Source organism: Dermacentor albipictus, chromosome 7 (genome assembly GCF_038994185.2).
Source record: "Dermacentor albipictus isolate Rhodes 1998 colony chromosome 7, USDA_Dalb.pri_finalv2, whole genome shotgun sequence".
NCBI lineage: Eukaryota > Metazoa > Arthropoda > Arachnida > Ixodida > Ixodidae > Dermacentor > Dermacentor albipictus.
In genome coordinates, this window is record NC_091827.1 from 83,767,088 (window position 1) to 83,785,649 (window position 18,562).

Here is an 18,562-nt window from a genome sequence, read left to right on the forward strand (position 1 = left end):
CGTGCTCCCACATGGGCTGCAGAATTAGGCGTACTTTCCCTCTCCCAAATCACGAAGAACTAAACAAGCATTCAGCTGCTCGATTGAAGCGGTGTGCAAATCCATGCCCCATGTGACGGCGCTTTCTGGATAACAAAGCCAGATCTCGAAGGCAATGCTTATAATAGAGGAAGATTGCCCAATGAGCCAGTTGGTTCGACATAATTAACGTGGTTGCGCAAAGCGACGAAGGGACAGGACTTAAGCGGGCAAGGTGTCCTGCGTTGCTTTTATTGCTTAAGTCCTGTCCTTGCGTCGCTTTGAGCAATGCTTAAGCTTACTGCATAGGCGAAAACCATTTTGCGAGCCTGAAACACGAAATAAACACATTGTTTTAAAAAAATTAGGTATTCAAATTCTGCGCACAGCGTCAGCTTCCTTGAAAGAACAGAAACAAACTTTGAAGGCACGCTTTAGTGGACTATATATAGTCGTCATATTTTGGACCCCACTCATTGCGAGTAAGAGGGTTTTGCATGGCCTTCGAGATCGTCGCTTGCAGTCACAGAAACAGAACTTCACTTTCACTAACCTAAATTAATCTCAAAAGCTTAGTCTCTTCTGCCGCATGTACTTTTTCGGTATCGACTGAAGGAGCAAAGCACCAAAACAGAATTTGGAATTTGTGTAATGGCGTGCTGATTGCGCAAACAAACGCTGCTACAAAAAAAAAGAAAGAAAAGGAAGAAAAATAGGGTGGAGGACAGACATTTGAAGCCATATTGCCCTTGGCAACGTCATAGAGGCGGTAGGAGTGCTGCGCTGTACGCCTCGTTCCAAAATCTGGCTTATTCAGAGCTCTCAGGCAGACATACTTCGTAAAGAATAATTAACTATAAGACATAGGCTACTCAGTACCAGGCTAGAAAATTCAAGAAATTGAATAACGTTTTAATTACTCGTTTGCGAGAACTGAATCTATGTATAGTGCGCCAATTACTAATGAATTAACTCGTTGCTTCCAAGTTTCAAGTTCTTGGTGAGTCGCGTGTTGCGAGAAAAAGGCTTCTGCGTTACGAAAATCAAATCGTATTATTCCAAAGTACACCTCAGTTTATTTATCCTAAAACAGCTTATTTATTCCAAACTAACCTGTGAACCATCATACACAGGAACATACTGCACAAATGTTATATTAGACGTTGTGCTTCTATTTTCGACGCACAAAATGACTTCGAAAAGGTTTCGCGCGTTGTCGTAGTTGCCAGAATGGCAGTATTCCGCATTTAAAAGATTTTGTAGCTGCTTACGCTTCGATTCTTTTCGCGGCATTGCGTAGCCAAGAGAAAAATTGTAAAAATATATACGTGAGACTTACTTAAAATGAATTTACTTGGAAACTATGGAACTCACAGAGAACAGCAAAGTCCTGCCACACAGCTCAGTCCAATCAGGCCTTTGCTTTGTCTTCGGCAAACTTTCGTATAAATTATAGGATTGAAAGTTCGAAACAAGTGGCATTCACCTACATTGTCAGGCACCCTTTCTCGTGCCATTTTCTACGTTTTCTACGTTATCAAGGGTTTGGCGGAATGGCGGACGAATTGCATAAGCGGTGTAACTCTCAAGTGACATTGTACTGCGTCTCACAACGTGATGGAGTTAGAGCTCGTAGAAGGCTGTGGTTCATAAAGTAGGTTACACTAAAGAGCAGGCAGCTTCGCAAATTAGTACAATGAGGATGTAAAAATTTGTGGCCTGTTTTGAAGCTGACTTCGTTATGAAAGTTCTGCAATAATATCCCCCCCCCCGTCAGTGTATAACATATATGATCAATTTCTACCTATTTATTTATTTATTTATTTATTTATTAGGTACACTTTCGTTACTCGAAGCGACCGTGAAGACGTGCTTGCCATATCAGATGTTCGTCAGCGGTTTAACATACGTGAACAACAAAACTCCATATCTATTACATCGGATGCATCTCAATATCCCTGACCTGAAATAGCAATTGAATCAGCATTACAACTAAAAGGCAGACATAAGGATGGAATATACGCAGCTCAATTAAAGCGAATTCATTTATTCACTGTTACTTAATCTACTGAGTTGCTTGTCGGCGCTGTATAAATGTGACGTTTTCTTAAAAATGTAACATTTCAACTATCACGCGCAAATTTTTCCGGATCCTCATTGTGTTGAAACGTACACCTACATTTTCAGGGCATTATCAGCTGCATGTATGGTGCATTAACGCCGCTGGTTCTTGTAGTTTTCTCGAGTACCACCTCATTTATTGTATCAATGGTGCTACCAGCCATGGAGTTTACCACGTCGTCACAGACGACGGGGCAGCTCTTTTTGGCCAAAGAGAAATTTACTTCGCGCCCATTAAGCGTAGAATATGCCGGCTCCGCGAAGATCGGAGTAAGAAGCCTCAGTGGCGGCTGTGGAAAGTTGGCTTATCCGAATTGGCGATTGATATTAGAAGATTGATTGATTTATTTTATTTTGCCTACACGACGCGAAATCGCACGTGCTTAACCAGCCTGGCGTTGCACGCTCGTCATGAAATGTAAAATAGCATTCTTCAAAAAGTCGTTGGCTCCGTCGAAGTTTCCGTTTAAACCTTCTTTTTTTTTTCCATTTAACAACGTTCAAAACCGCAGCACTTTAACAGACAGGCATTAGGCGTGCAATTCTGCAGAAACTGGGTTCGTCGGGGCGTTGGCTTCTGGTACTATGTCTCCTCTTTCTACCATACCATCTCCCTTCTGGGTTATTGCACGTGAGTATGAAAGTAACCGCAGCAGCTACTGCAATGGTTTGACAGGTGCGGGGGGGAAGGGGGGGGGGGAGGGCTAACGTGCATTCACGGCCAGGGCGTTCCAGAAAGCATTGCGACAAGCACCACACAGCTCGATAGGGTCAATCACCCGCCTAGAGTCGCTCAACACAGCTGTAGCAGGAGCAGCATTCGTGGGAAAATGAAGGAAGCGGCAGAAACACGCTGGCTCCGTCTAAGCTGGATTTTAAACGCTCTTTAATTTTAACAGTGACCAAAACCGCAGGAATTTGGCAGATGTGCGTGAAGAATCTTTCAGCTGCGATGACACTTTGAAAGTTCAAAGGGGTCGTCACCACAGGTGTGCGTGTTTTTTAAATCTTTAAATGGTATCTGCTACAGTTGGGCTGCCATTAAGCCCAAAATTATTAATAGAAACATTTAATTTTTTTTTACTTTCCACATATATGGTATACAGATGTACATGTTCTTTAAATTCTTTAAATGGTATCAGTTACAGTTGGGCTGCAATTAAGCCAAAAATTATTAATAGAAACATCAATTTTTTTTTACTTTCCACAAATATGGTATACAGATGTGCGTGTTTTTTTTAATTCTTTAAATGGTATCAGTTACAGTTGGGCTGCCATTAAGCCCAAAATTATTAATAGAAACATTTAATTTTTTTTTTACTTTCCACAAATATGGTATTCTTTTGTGAAAACGATTAAACGGAGAGAGTTCACATTTGGCTAAAGGATGGACAGTGGTACGCTACACAGAACTTGAACCATGTCGATTCATGTAGAAATAAAGGCAGAATTTTTTTTTGTTAAGTCATGCAAGAATTATTGCGACAGGGTTTTTATTTTTTTGTAAAGCAAATAAGGCATGCTTGAGGAAAATAATTATAGTTCCAGATTTGTACAAGGCACTAACTCAAATGTTCGCAAAATTAATTCACAGCTAACCAGCTTGGCGCTGTAGCCTCATCACGAAATCTGTAATGGTATTCTCGAAAAAGGCGTTGCTTACCGAAATCGATTTTTATGTTTTGCTCTTCATTTAACAACGTTCGTAACAGCCAGAATTTGGCAGCCGGACGTAGGGTGCGTGCAGAATACTTCAGAAATGCTAAAACCATTACGAAATTTTTATTTCGCCGGACACGCAAAGGAACGTATAAGCGGCGAGAATTTGGAGTGGCACCCTGTCGCGAGTGACGTCACGGCCAGGACGCCGCTCCCTCCGGCTAGCTCGGCTGCCGCGCGCGCTCGTTCTCTTCCTGTATGCTTGAGGTATGGGCGAATCGAGCCGTACTTATTGAAGGACAGTCGCCTTCTTTCTGCTGCCATGCATGAATCACAGTTCCTTCTTCTAAAGTTAGTGAGTCGAAAAAATTTGCGGCTTGGATATCGCAAGCTATGTAGTGTTGAAAGGGTTTACTGATATTGTAACGCATATATGCGCCATGTCCGTCCATAAATTTTGCGTAAAAAGAATGTCTGCAAATTCAAGACGCGAAGCTGTGTATAATGCTTCGCTAAACACTTATTCCCTGAGTACTTAGCTATGAGAGACATTGCATTTTACATGGAAGAAAGATCTTGGTATTCGGTGTCAACATGTTATCCGTGTTAGAAAGACACTGCCCAGCGAAGCTGTCATCATGATTTTTATTACTCTGGTGAATTGTTGTAGTCAAATATGGCCACTTTATTAATGCGTAAAAGAAAAAGTTAGGTGCGCATTTCGTATGAAAATTTGCAGCTACTTTCACCGCTCTCTGAAACAGGTCCCCATAACACGAATTGCTCATGGCGACTAACACGACGGCGCGTCATATATAGTATCTACATATATAGTTAATTCATAAATACCATAGTAACAATCATCTAAAAGAAAAGTTTCGTGGTTAAGATCGAGAGCCAATCAATTGCAAGCCATGAAGTGTTTCATGGTGGCCCTCAAAAGCCTTTATCGGCAATATGACACACCCCTCACGCAACGGAAGCAACCGGCTGTCGTTATGGCGAGGCACGGATTGTTCGCGACTCCCATCAGTGTACTACAACTTAGAGTTAAAACCATGAATCAGTTTTTTACAGCGCCAATTTCGATGCCTAAAGTATACTCGAGGTACCACAGCGCAGCTTGGGCTGCCTAGAAAAGCAAAATTCAAACACCTTCTGCCGCACCATGTCTCGATTCAGCGTCGTTTAATTATACAAACGTAGAACTATTCACTTCGTGAGTACATAAAAGAGAACTTCGCAAACATTCATAAGGAAGACACCACAAGCCTGACATATGTCGCTTGATTTTTCACCCTCCACACACAAATATAGCTTCAATATATCCCATACTACTTATGAATGGTGCTTCGGCTTCTTTGTAGCTAGTTGTAGCCATACGGTCCAAAAAGCATATTTCACTAAAAAAATTCGGCCAAGCAGCCTGTGCCAGTTCGCCAAACAGATTCGTCATGTACATTCCTCAGGGGAGTTGAACGTGTATCATGGAAAAGGGAATATATATTGGTACATTCCTTTTCGTATCCTGCAAACAGCTGTAAACCTCAGTTAGCATTACTTGAAGTAACCGCCACTTAAGATAAACACGTGAAAAACCGCCTAATTTTTAGATGCAGTTAAAGAAGCTTGTGGTGATGGTAGAACCTGAACTGCAATGTTACTTAAGTCCTCCCGTTACTGCCGAGCGTACGTTTCTGTGAAGAGATGCAAAAATTCTAAATTATACCATGAATCACTCGTCGTGAGCAAACCTGTCTCAGCGGATTAAAATCAAGGTAACTCTTGTAGAATTCATATATAGCCAGCGTTTGTGCCACACTTGTGGCACCGCTCCAGGTATCGTATCATAACTGGATCCTTACAGGCTATGTTATTGCGGTTGTCGATCCGCGCGCTCTGCGCTCCTTCGGCTGGCACCGTAGCGCTGCCTTTGAGAATTGTATTGTCGTCTAAGAAATAAGCTCTTTGGATAAATTTTCGCAAACGAAGACGTCGTAAAAATATATTTCAGACGACTGCCGTAAGTATACAAGCAGAGGGAACGAGAGCGAACAAACGAAAACACTGCAGAAGGCGCCCCGCCCGAACTGCAGCAGACAACAGGCGCTTGTCTGTGCCCTGACGTAACAAGCTCGCAACGGCCCTGTAGTTCGTTCTCGGGGCTAATAGCTAACCAGCCTAGGGCTGTTCACAGGCGACGGGACAGCTCTTTTTGGCCCAAGAGAAATTTACTTCCCGCCCATTAAGCGTAGAACATGCCGGCTTCTCGTATATCGGAGTAAGAAGCATCAGTGGCGGCTGCGGAAATTTGGCTTATCCGAATTGGCGATTGATATTGGAAGATTGATTGATTTATTTTATTTTGCCTACACGACGCGAAATCGCACGTGCTCAACCAGCCTGGCGTTGCATGCTCGTCATGAAATGTAAAATAGCATTCTTCAAAAAGTCGTTGGCTCCGTCGAAGTTTCCGTTTAAACCTTCTTTTTTTTTCCATTTAACAACGTTCGAAACCGCAGCACTTTAACAGACAGGCATTAGGCGTGCAATTCTGCAGAAACCGGGTTCATCTACTATGTCTCCCCTTTCTACCATACCATCTCCCTTCTGGGTTATTGCACGTGAGTATGAAAGTAACCGCAGCAGCTACTGCAATGGTTTGACAGGTGAGGGGGGGGAAGGGGGGGGGGGAGGGCTAACGTGCATTCACGGCCAGGGCGTTCCAGAAAGCATTGTGACAACCACCACACAGCTCGATAGGGTCAATCACCCGCCTAGAGTCGCTCAACACAGCTGTAGCAGGTGCAGCATTCGTGGGAAAACGAAGGAAGAGGCAGAAACACGCTGGCTCCGTCTAAGCTGGATTTTAAACGCTCTTTAATTTTAACAGTGACCAAAACTGCAGGAATTTGGCAGATGTGCGTGAAGAATCTTTCAGGTGCGATGACACTTTGAAAGGTCAAAGGGGTCGTCACCACAGGTGTGCGTGTTTTTTAAATCTTTAAATGGTATCTGCTACAGTTGGGCTGCCATTAAGCCCAAAATTATTAATAGAAACATTTAATTTTTTTACTTTCCACAAATATGGTATTCTTTTGTGAAAACGATTAAACGGAGAGAGTTCACATTTGGCTGAAGGATGGACAGTGGTACGCTACACAGAACTTGAACTATGTCGATTCATGTAGAAATAAAGGCAGAACTTTTTTTTGTTAAGTCGTGCAAGAATCATTGCGACAGGGTTTTTATTTTTTGTAAAGCAAATAAGGCCTGCTTGAGGAAAATAATTATAGTTCCAGATTTGTACAAGGCACTAACTCATATGCTCACAAAATTAATTCACAGCTAACCAGCTTGGCGCTGTAGCCTCATCACGAAGTCTGTAATGGTATTCTCGAAAAAGGCGTTGCTCATCGAAGTGGACTTTTATGTTTTGCGCTTCATTTAACAACGCTCTTAACTGCCAGAATTTGGCAGCCGGACGCAGGGTGCGCGCAGAATATTTCAGAAACCAAGTTTCATTTCGCCGGACACGCAATGGAACCTACAGCTAAACAGCCCGGCGCAGCACCCTCGTCATGAGGTGCACACTAGTATTCTCGAAAAAGGCGTTGGTCATCAAAATCGTCTTTTATATGTTGCTTCTCACTTACCAACGCCCACATCTGCTGGAATGTAACAATCCAATGAATTAAATGGCCTTAAATGATGACGTACTCGTCATCACACGGTTCTCATTTCGATATTTCTATTGCTTTTCTCACCGACGCTATGCGGAAATCCACAACAGGGCATTGGGCAATACAACAAAATCGTCACAAACGTCACAAATCGTCACAAACAGAAATGTCCGCATAGGACATTTCGGTTGCTGAATCGCATCCAATTTATTCATGCGAGCGTCTCCTATACAGGCGTGGTCTAGATTTTGCCCTTACGCGAGAATACTTGCATCGAACAGCTCGGACTCAGCAGACTGTGACACATCTGATATATCTGCGATAGTGGAGTATATACATGTTGCCTGTACCAAGTAAAATCGAGAATGGCAGACATTGAGCTCTTCGTTGGAGCCACTTAATAACAAGGCCGTTGGGCGGGAATGTTTTAACATAGCAAGCTGGGCTATAGTTAGTAACTGAACATATTCAGCGAAACCTGGACGAAGGACAGAAGGAAGTAAACGATACGCGCGCAGTATCTGCGCTAGTATCGTGCACTTCCTTTTGTCCTTTCTTTTTTCTCTTCCCCTTCCCTCTGACTAGAGTATAGAGGCTAGAATATCGATATTACTTCAGGCTCATATTGGCGTTTTCTCAATAAATTCTCATCCATCCCCACTTTGTATCCTCCGTTATATTTGATGTATTTTAGAACAAAGCAATTGTCGTCGAAATCGTAGAAGTACTTTCCGTTCCTAGACGTGATAAGGTGACTTTCTACTTGATTTAAGCACGTTGGCAGGCTAGTGGTTTGGATTCGTGATACCAAATGCAAGCGCAGCTGGACGGGGATTTAGAAAAAAAAGCACACAGTGTGTTTCTATCTCTGTTCGCGTCCGTTCGCGATTGCACATAGTGTCATGAAGCCTTTGTACTATATTTTACTTTGTAAATTCCTGCTTATCAGTTAGCGGAAAGAATAAGGGAAACCTGGGCTGGATGATTTGTTTGTTACACCAAGCCAATGAAACAAACAATAAAGACGGAAAAGAAATAGTATGAACTAATTGTCTTTTCGCGTAGCTCTTTCTACGCTTTTGGCTTTGGCGTGACTGCTGGCTGCCGGGTCTCTCAGTATCTCGGTGGATCTGGTCTTGCACAGTGGCTTGACGTGTCGCGCTGAGTGGGTCTTCTGCACTGACGACAGCGGCCTCTAAAACCGATTTTTTTTAACACGATGCTTTTTTTAAGCACTAAGGGAGAACAAAGCATCGGATCAACCACACTCATCGGATGGACACATTTAAATATATCTGCATGAGGATTTCGCGGAAACCTGGCTTGATCTCCAACACAGAAAAAAGGTTGCTGAAAGACGAATGACGAATATGGAGAAAAAAGTTATTTAAGAAATATTTTGCTTCTTACACTAGTACATAAAGGGACTGCATAAAAATATCGTAAGACACACGACAACGTGCCACTCTTCCCTTTCCACGGCAGGAGTATTCACAACAAAATAACCCGCCGGAGAGGAGGTACGCAGGGCGCGCCGCACACGGCTACAATAGGCCGCACTGGTATAAAGTGCCAGCACGTTTAGCAGTCGAGTCAGTGAGGGTATGCTTCTTCTGTCATTTGTTTTTGCGTGCTTTGTGATTTCTTTGACCTGCGACTGACGGACCCAGTACATCGCCACTGACTTTCTACAAAGCATTGCAGGCCAGGTAAGCCACTGTTATAATCATTTGCAGTTTGTAAAATTTACAAATTTAGTATAAAATGATGAATATTAAAATTTAGCCCAGTTGTCCTGCAACACTTTGTTGCAAAGAAAGGTTATTCTCTGCAGACTGCTTTTGAGTTTCTCAGTTCTAATCCTTGGAAATTTGGTAAATAGATGCTGCCGCTGCCCGAATTTCGCTGCTCTGCTCTCGGTTTTTCCCATGATCAACTGCTTCGGCAGTCGAGTGCTTTTAGAGCGAAACTTTCTTTGTAGACCCTAACGGACTTTTTAGCTGCGGCTGAGTGCTCTTGTCCAGCCGAATAATCCACAAAAAAAAAAAAGATGGATAACGTGTTTGATAGAGGACTTGAACCTAGGTTCACCAGCAACGCAGCGCGATGCTCCAAAAATAAAGGGACACTAAAGGCAAATATTAAGTTAAACTAAAGTGATAGATTACTTCTCGGGAATCTCTAAGGCGTCAATATTATTTCGAACAGAGCCTTAATAATCGAGAAATTGAGGTAAATGCAGGATACGATTACAGACTCCTCCGCGACATTCAAGTACTTGCCCGATGACGAAAGCACTCAGTTAAATTCTGTCATTAGTACTCAACCACTCGTTGCACAAATCAACCTTGTATTGCATTATAAGGCGAAATACGTGCAGTACATCGAGGTACAGGCAACGCCACGAATACGGTATGGAGCGAGCCATGCTTGGCCGGGTTCTTAAGTGTTCTCAGTAGCATGCATTCCTATGCAGCTACGCTCGACAGGCTTATTTTAATACATCAGCATCAGGAGTATCAAAGTGAAGTAAAGTGTAGGTGCGAAAGTGAGGGGAAGCGGATCACGTGGAAGAGGTAGAGAGGGGATGCACATGGATGGGAGTGCTTAGAAGGTCGCTTATATATATATATATATATATATATATATATATATATATATATAAACACCTGACTATGTAAACCTGACTAAAACAGCACAAGGGAGCCAAGACCCAGTCAGTCCTACCACATTTTGCCTTGGTTTCCCCTTTCCTTTGAAAGACATAAACATCAAATCAAATCAACGCACCATATTGTGCATTTTTCACTGAAACATCTTCTTATAAGTAATAATGTAATCTGCGCGCGGTGAATGACATCCTACTTACTTTTGTTCTCCAGATGCCTGGAATTCGCTTCATGCAGTGCCACAAGTGTGGAAAGAGAAAGAACACGCTAAGGTCCTTGTTTCGCCACTTACACGCTGAGCATGGGCACGAACAGAACTGGGTGTGTGGACTTGACGGATGCCTGAGGACATATAGACATTATGGAGCTTACAGAAAGCATGTTTCAAGGTACCATTCAGGTCTCCTCGAAGGTACTGAGGATATGGAAGAGCCACAAGGGACAAAAGAAGGTGTAGACAATGCGGAACATGACATTGAGGTGGTTCCTGGCAGCAGTGAGGGGGATGAACTATTCAGTGCAAACACAAGCTTTGCAGTGTCTGGAGAAAGAAGTTCAAGCTTGTCTACTGATCAGTGTCCAAACTTATTTAAACAGTTTGCGCATCTACAATTGAAATGGAAAGAGGGAAAGCGCCTACCGAATGCAACAATTCAAGAAATATCCGCGGATTTGGTGATGTACCTTCAGTCTTTCGTAGCACATTTTTTTACTGAGGCTCATGGTGGCTTCAAATCTGCCACATCATTCATTCAGAATGACTTAGCAAGGCTCATTAATGATCAGGAACGTGAAAAATATTGGAAGTTCTGCATGAACTTTGTAGAACCACAAACTATCTGTCTTGGTAGGGACATTAATAGGAAGAAAGAAGTGTTTACTTATGTTCCTGTACTGAAAGTATTAACGAACTTGCTCGAAAGTCCTCAAGCTGACGCAAGAATTAGGTCAAGAAATTCAGGAGATTATCTTGTTGACGTTTTTGACGGCAAAGCATTCCAAGAGCATGCATACTTTCAAGGAAATACAAAGAAGCTGTGCATTCAGTTGTATACGGATGAGTTTGAGGTTTGCGATCCCCTCGGAAGCAAACGGGGAAAACACAAAATAATGTCAGTGTATTATACGCTTCTAAATGGCCCACCAGAAACAAGGTCACAGCTTTCGTCAATTCATTTAGCTGTGCTAGCGAAGGAAAAATTTGTTGTGAAATATGGTTTAAAGCGAATTTTACAACCTCTTGTTAACGACATTGCACATCTTGAAACGACAGGCATTTTTATTAATGGGGAAGTTTGCACAGGCTCAGTTTTATTTGCCTGCGGAGACAACCTTTCTATGCATCGACTGGGAGGGTTCAGATGTAGTTTCAGCAAAGGCAGAATATGTCGCCACTGCATGGCTTTGAGCAGTGAAATTGGAAGAAAGCACAGACCGGCAGACTTTGTTGAAAGAACGCCAGCTGCCCACGATCGCCAAGTAAGCTTACTTCAAAGCGGGGTTAGCTGTCTCCCCATATATGGCGTAAGGAGTGAGTGTGCTGTTAAATTTTCAGGTTTTCATGCGACGCAGCACCTTCCCCCGGACCTCATGCATGATTTACTTGAAGGTGTAATTCCATTTTTGCTGAAGCACGTTCTCCTTTCTCTAGTGAAAAAAAGAATCATTACTTTAGAGTATTTGAACTCTTCAATTGTGGGCTACTGCTATGTTGACAATGACAGGCGGAACAAACCTGAGCAGTTGTCAATGACAATGTTGCAAGGCAGTATAAAAGGAAGTGCATCGCAACTATTTTGTTTATTTCGATACTTGCCATTCTACATAGGTACACAGATTCCAAAAGGAGTTGAAGAATGGGAGCTTTACATTTTGCTGCGAAAAATAGTTGATATTCTCATGAGCCGAAGAGTCACTATGGAATATATCGCTTATGTAGACCACCTCATCTCTTGCTTTTGCGTTGACTTCACAGAAGTTTTTCGAGATGTACGTATTCCATGTAAAATGCACTTTCTGATCCACTATCCAAAGTATATGGAAATGTATGGACCACTCATAAATGCATGGGCAATGAGATACGAAGCAAAACACCAGTATTTCAAGGATTTGGCCAGAAAGTTGAAGAACTTTAGAAACATTACATCGACCCTTGCAAGTCGCCATCAAGGTTATGAGATGTACCTGCAGTCTTGTGGCGATCATGGTGCAGCCTTTAGGACTGTAGGATGCAAAAGAATCATGTTTGAGGAGATGCCTTCACAGATAAAAACAATTCTCTCTTCGAAGAATATGAGGGAAGGAGAGGCATTTTCTCTTAAATCTTTATGCACTGGCGGTATATTGTACACAGTTGGTAGCGTTGTGGTCACCGATGTTAGTCCAGAGGAACCAGCTTTTGTTATGATTAAAAATATTTTTTCTGTGCAGAGGCATATTTTTGCTTTTGCTCAGAAGCTGGAGACAATAGAACACGACGAGCACTTTCATGCTTACGTTGTGAGGAAGTGTCCGGAGTGCATTGTCATCAAGAACTTGACTAGCCTTTCAATGGATGTGCTAACGATTCATAGTGTAGGAAATAGGACTCTTGTATGCCCACGCCATGCCCTTATATAGGTTGTTTAATTATGTGTAATATATTTTATTTATTATTAGCCTAAAATCTGCTCTTGGATAACCAAACATCCACGATGCTCTTTATGTATCAGCCCGGTACTGGTGCTCATTGTTTGTGGTATACAGTAATACATCTCTCCCTATGCTTTGTCGATTCCTATCAGTTTGTACACTTTTAAGACAGTCTACAGATTATGTTGATGTACTCTTACAAGCTCAGTATAGTCTTCTATTTGTTGTTACGTTTGTGATTTAAGGAACGACTCATTACTTTTAGCAATTTTCGCATTTAGAGTGCTTGTTTCTTTCTTATAGCTGTTCTTGCAATTTCGTTTGTTAGTGCACCAGTACATGCACAATAAAAGAGAATAATTAAATCAGGAACAAATAACTCAATAATAAATTTTGTCTTGGTTCTTTGGCTTGTGTGTTACTAGAATGGTATACTACTGTCATTCTGTTGGCATGTCTATACTGTATATCTGGTGTATATTAGTCTGTTGCCGATGCCACTGCTTCACTATCTGAGTAAAAATGCAGCCATTTGCTGCGACAGCTGTGGATACATTTACGGCTTTGGTATTCTGACGTGTTCATTTTTGCACTGGACAGTAGTCCTGCATCATTGTGTATTATTTTTCTTTCTGCAGCTTTCCTGGAGGCATGCACTGTGACACTGCTTTTTTTAGTAATAGTGCGCCACACGTGATTCTCGATCCTGTGATTTAAATATTTTTAGTGCAGTGCAAGTTTCTGCACGCCCTCGGTATCCTTATTCAGAAAATGGGTTACTTGTGCACTGTTACATTTATTTTTTCCTGTATTTGTAGTTTTCATACATGCTTTCTGTCCAGAGTTTAATAAACATTTGTTTTATTGATGAACACTAGTTACGTTACACCACACCATATAACAGTTCATATCCGCCACGAATCCAGATGCACACAATATCAGTAGAGCATTGGTTTGAGCTCGTTGGTAGGCTATTATTCAAAGAAATTTACGGCGCAAACCTGACGAGCCCCAAGAACACAATGTGTTCTTGATCCCCGTTTTCTTTGCACGGTATTTTTTTAATTATGCTATTAGTATTCTATAAAGACTTCCATTTCCCGGAGGTAATAGGTGAACTGTTTTGTGACTCTGCTCATGACTGTGATAGAAACAAAATGTTAAAACAGCACAATCAATGTGGATACAAGGATGCGTCATTAAGTACCTGTGTACAATGCTGCCACGATAAGTTGCATTTTTCATGCCGACTGTAACAGACAGTAAAAGTGAAAAAGGAACACCCTTGCAGTGTTTGGGTAATTCTTGAAGTAAATACACCCTTGCTGGCTGTAAATGGGTTGTTCTGATAGGAAAAACACCCCACATGCCAAAAATTAAAACACCCTAGGGTTATTTTCGCCATCGTAACACCCTTGTGGGGTGTTATGGGGAAAAGTTTTCACCCTTGAGGGTGTAAATTATTTTACTGTGTACAACGCTTCAAAGCGGTACAAAAGCGCCTCTAGTGAATGCGGTGTTGCCTTAGAAACGCGCTGTTTCTAAGGCGTGCGTCTCTTGCTCAGGCGCACATTTCGTTGCCGCGCCGAACGCTGCTTTGCTCGACGCTCACCGCGTCCAATGCGGGGCGCGTAGTCGCTGCCCTGTAGCCCATTGTCTTACACCCCTTGGCGGGTCGACGGGAACGCTGTCACGTTCCACTCTTGAAGGCGAAGAAGTAATGCATGAGTTGTTTCTTCGTCTAGCCGAACCAAATATAGCCAAGCAACAGCAGTTCACCAGGCTAAACAGTGGTTCAACAACTAAAATAAAGGCTAGTATGCTTCGCATCCTGGGCTTAACCTTACCTAAGCCACATCCATTTTTTTTCCTTTCTTTTTCTTCATTTTTCTTTTCTTTTTTTGCGTGTGAAGCCCATGTGTAGGGCGGGATATGAGGAACGCTTTAACCAGGATTACTCATGAGCACTTTGAATTGTCGATCTTGCACGCCAGTGTTTCCCCATTCCGCGCATCCTGTCAAAACGTGCTCACCGCTGCCGGGGTTCGAATCCATGACTCGGGGTCTGCGCCCCTTGGAAAACTACTCAGAAAGCTTGGACCTTGCGCATAGCATTTTTTGAAATTGAATAACAGTCCATATACTCGGCCCACAAAGCGAACGTTACACATTAGTCAAGGACAATAAAATCCCGTAAACATTTGTGCACAGAACCTTTGCATCAAGAAAAAGTGTACAGTGGGCGGAAGGAGGAAGTAATCAGTTGAACAATAGCTAATAATCCCGCAGAAGACGTGATTATGAGTAACTACAAGCAATTGCAAAGAAAAGGCTATTGTGTACTTACATTTGGGTGCATGTTACACAAACTCCGGCATGGTATGGTATAGTAAAACGTAATTGAGGTCCTGCAGATTGTGAGTCATCAAGAAACGGGTGGTCAACCCCGGATGGTCAAAATTAATTCGCAGTCACCCCTCCCCCCCCCCCCCCCTCAACACATATGGCGTGCACCTCATCATGAGATCGTGATTTGGCTCGTAGTAGTATCCTGGAATGTAATTGAAAAAGGTTTGAGTCCGTGTTATTGCCGCCAGCGTCTATTAGTCGCTAACCGTCGTGTTATTGCAGCGTTTTTGTGACACATGAATTCTGTCGCGTGGAGGCGTTATTTACGTTGCAAATTTGGCATACGTTTCCCGCGTCGTTACGGCGTGGAGGAACGTTTCCGCTTGCATTGGAGGAATCTCATGTTTTTCCTAAGAGCTCGTCCGCAATTCGTAAGCTTTTCTTTAGGTATGGAGATATGAAGTCGTACATTGCGGAGTTGACTGTTTCGTTGGTGCTACTGAGTTGGCCGACCTCTGCTGCTTTACTGAATACGTAATTGAGCTGCGGGCAGTGTCATCGATAAACACAGTGCCTGCAGCATCACGGTTAGCGCGAAACACGTTATCTGTTCACCGTTCGGGTTTGTTTCTCCGATGTGACAACTAATAAAGGGAAAATCAGACATCCACCCGTTCGTAGCAATTGCTACAAAGGAAACCCATACGGGTTCCTCGAAAGGAAAGCCTCAGAGTTGAAAAGAAATCGTCCTGGTCCGGGACTCGAACCCGGGACCACCGCCTTTACCATCTACCATCTGAGCTAACCAGGCGGCTAGCAGATGGCAGGGCGAAGCCGAATTTGTCGACAACACACGAAGCAAAAGCAAGTGTTTGACATAGTAGTTCTGCGGAAACCCGCAAGGTGGATAGACGTTAATGGAGACTTTTAGCGTGTCCGGTATTGCGGCAAGTGCGGGCGGTTTGCCGGTTTAGCGGGGGCGTAAACGTGAGCGGCCAGATTGGTGGCGCCAGCTGGTGGTGCAAAGCTCAACCACACAAACACAGAGCTAAATACTATATTCTGCTTAGCTCCTGATATAAATATTCGACTGTGGCGTAATCGTGTTCACAATTACGTCGCTGCCAAAAATTTGCACCGCTAGCAAAGCAGGATGTAGTGGGTTACTGCAGTTTTAGCTCTGTGTTTGTCTGGTTGAACTCTACGCTACCAGGCGGCTGCAGCGATCTAGCTACGCCCCCGCAAATCCGGCAATCCGTCCAAAGCGCTCCCGTTTACCGGAGTAGCGGACAGGCTAAAAGCCTCTAATAAGGGGAAAATCAGACATCCACCCCTTCGTTGCAATTTCTAAGAACGGGTGGATGTGAGAACTGTATGAAAAGCGACACCTTCCCGCGATGTTGCGAATTTGTTTGCTGGGTTTGTTGTCGAGCTGTGCCATTTGGTGACGTAGTTTCCGAGGACGCGTGCAATGTGTTGTTTCGTACGCTCAGAATGCGCGGCGTTTTCCGTCGTATTATCATAAAGGACGCAGTCGTGTCATGACGCATGCATTGTTGACACGGTGTTGCATCTCCTGCTCCCCACCCCTCCCGCCAATATAAATAAGTGCGGCCGGCCTTGGCCGGGAGTCGAGCTCTCGACCTCGTGATCAACGGCATGAATGCCATAGCCACTGCTCACCCCGCGGGGCGTGCCTCAGATTAGTAAATACACATTAAGCTTCACTAAGCTTCGCAATTCAGCTGGGGCCATTGGGATTTGTGCCATAAGCGCCGATGCAATCGTTGGAGTGCGCCATACTTCAGTAACTTCCTTCATCTTTGTGCGTGACTATAGGGAGAAATTGAATTCGGCCGGCATGCGAAGCATATAACCTTTCGCTAGAAACTGTGCGCCCACTAGCAGTTTCTAGAAATTGGTTAAGATTCGCAACGAAGGGTACATGCCTGATTCATAATGCTTGTCTTGCGCGAAGTTGACTCGTTTATACGCAGCGAGGTAGGCCGCGTATACTCACTTTTACTACTTTCATAAAATGGGAACATATGCAACAATTGAGTCACTAGGGCTTTGTTAGTTGCCGTTTATTTTTCGAGAGTGCGACTCCTCTCGGGGCTGTTCCATTCCAAATCTCAAAAGGCGGCGTCTCACTGGATCATGGCTTGCATATAGCGGTGCCCACTCATTTCTCTATAGTTTGACGGGTGCATATAGCGGTGGCTCATCGTTTGCTATTTACTCGGAGCTCGTGGCAGTCCTGTGCTCGGAGCGCAGCTGTGTACAGCCAGCGTGCATTGTCCGTTCCCGTCCTTCCACCTCAGCGTGATTGACAGGTGCCGGCCCAACATCGGAGAGCAGCACGCCCGTACACCGCGAATTTACGGAAAGGAGAGCAACGGATTGCATGCGCGGAATTAAGGGCGCTCCATCTGTGTCGTCATTTTCGATATTCGTCGTTTTCCGGATGGTGGTCTTTCATCTTCAAGAACATGGAAACAATGCGGATGACGAAATAGAATGAACGAAGTGATGAGATCAGAAAATTTTCCAGGTGCCGGCTGTGTTTGATTGACGCTGCAGGGCCGAGCAATTTGCATATCGTTGTGATAGGGCCTTACCCTGCAGTAGACATCGGGTGGAGCTGACGATTGCATCGTTTACAATTGCGACAATTTGGGCTTGTTGATACGTCATTATTTTAGTAGATGTTCATAGCGCAAATGCCACACGGGGAGGATATGTTCACGATACGCGCTATTGCGTCTCGGCAGTCAAGCTCGCGATCTGTCTCGAAGACGTGCTGACCTCGACCTCGGAGCAAATCGCGTGGTATTTTAGTTTGTCGAAGTTGTGCCAATTTCGCCCGCAAGCCCGAGCTTTAGTTAATAATGCCAGGTAGTCCGAGTTGCCATCGTCTGGCATGTACCAAGACTGGTGGTAAAGTGGCACTGTCTTCCTGAGGCCACGCTATACGCAGCTCGCTTGCAGTTTACGCATTAGCGAAGTTTCTCGCTCTGGACGCCACTGTTCTCGTGAAGTCAGAATGATCGGGAGGGCCGACGAAACGTTTGCAGTCTTGCTGTCGTGGGAGCCCACATCGAACGTATACGTATAAATGACGCGAGAGGTGTGTGACAGTCGGTTTTGCTATTTGGAGTTGTGGTAATTGAACAAGCGTTGGCGGTACGACCTTTCTGGACCTCGTGCGGGTAATATTGACTGTTGCTTCGTGATTATGTTGCTCCCCTCCTCTCCTCCTCACTTAAGGCGACTTGGAGCCTTTAGGGAAAATATTTGCTGAATGAATGCGACCGACTCTTTATGCGTGCCAATATTGAGTATACCAGCTGCACTATAGACGCCAACTTCACACGAGCGCGATGAGGTTGGTACTTGCCAGTGCCGGTTGAGTGAAACCGTCGTGTCTGT

The 18,562-nt window shown here is 43.8% G+C and overlaps 1 protein-coding gene across 3 annotated transcripts in view; it reads left to right on the forward strand.

Moving 5' to 3' along the window:
* Positions 1–18,562, forward strand: part of LOC139048040 (sulfotransferase 1B1-like) — a 362,107-nt gene that overhangs the window by 95,530 nt on the left and 248,015 nt on the right. The gene's annotated exons all lie outside the window — the stretch shown is intronic.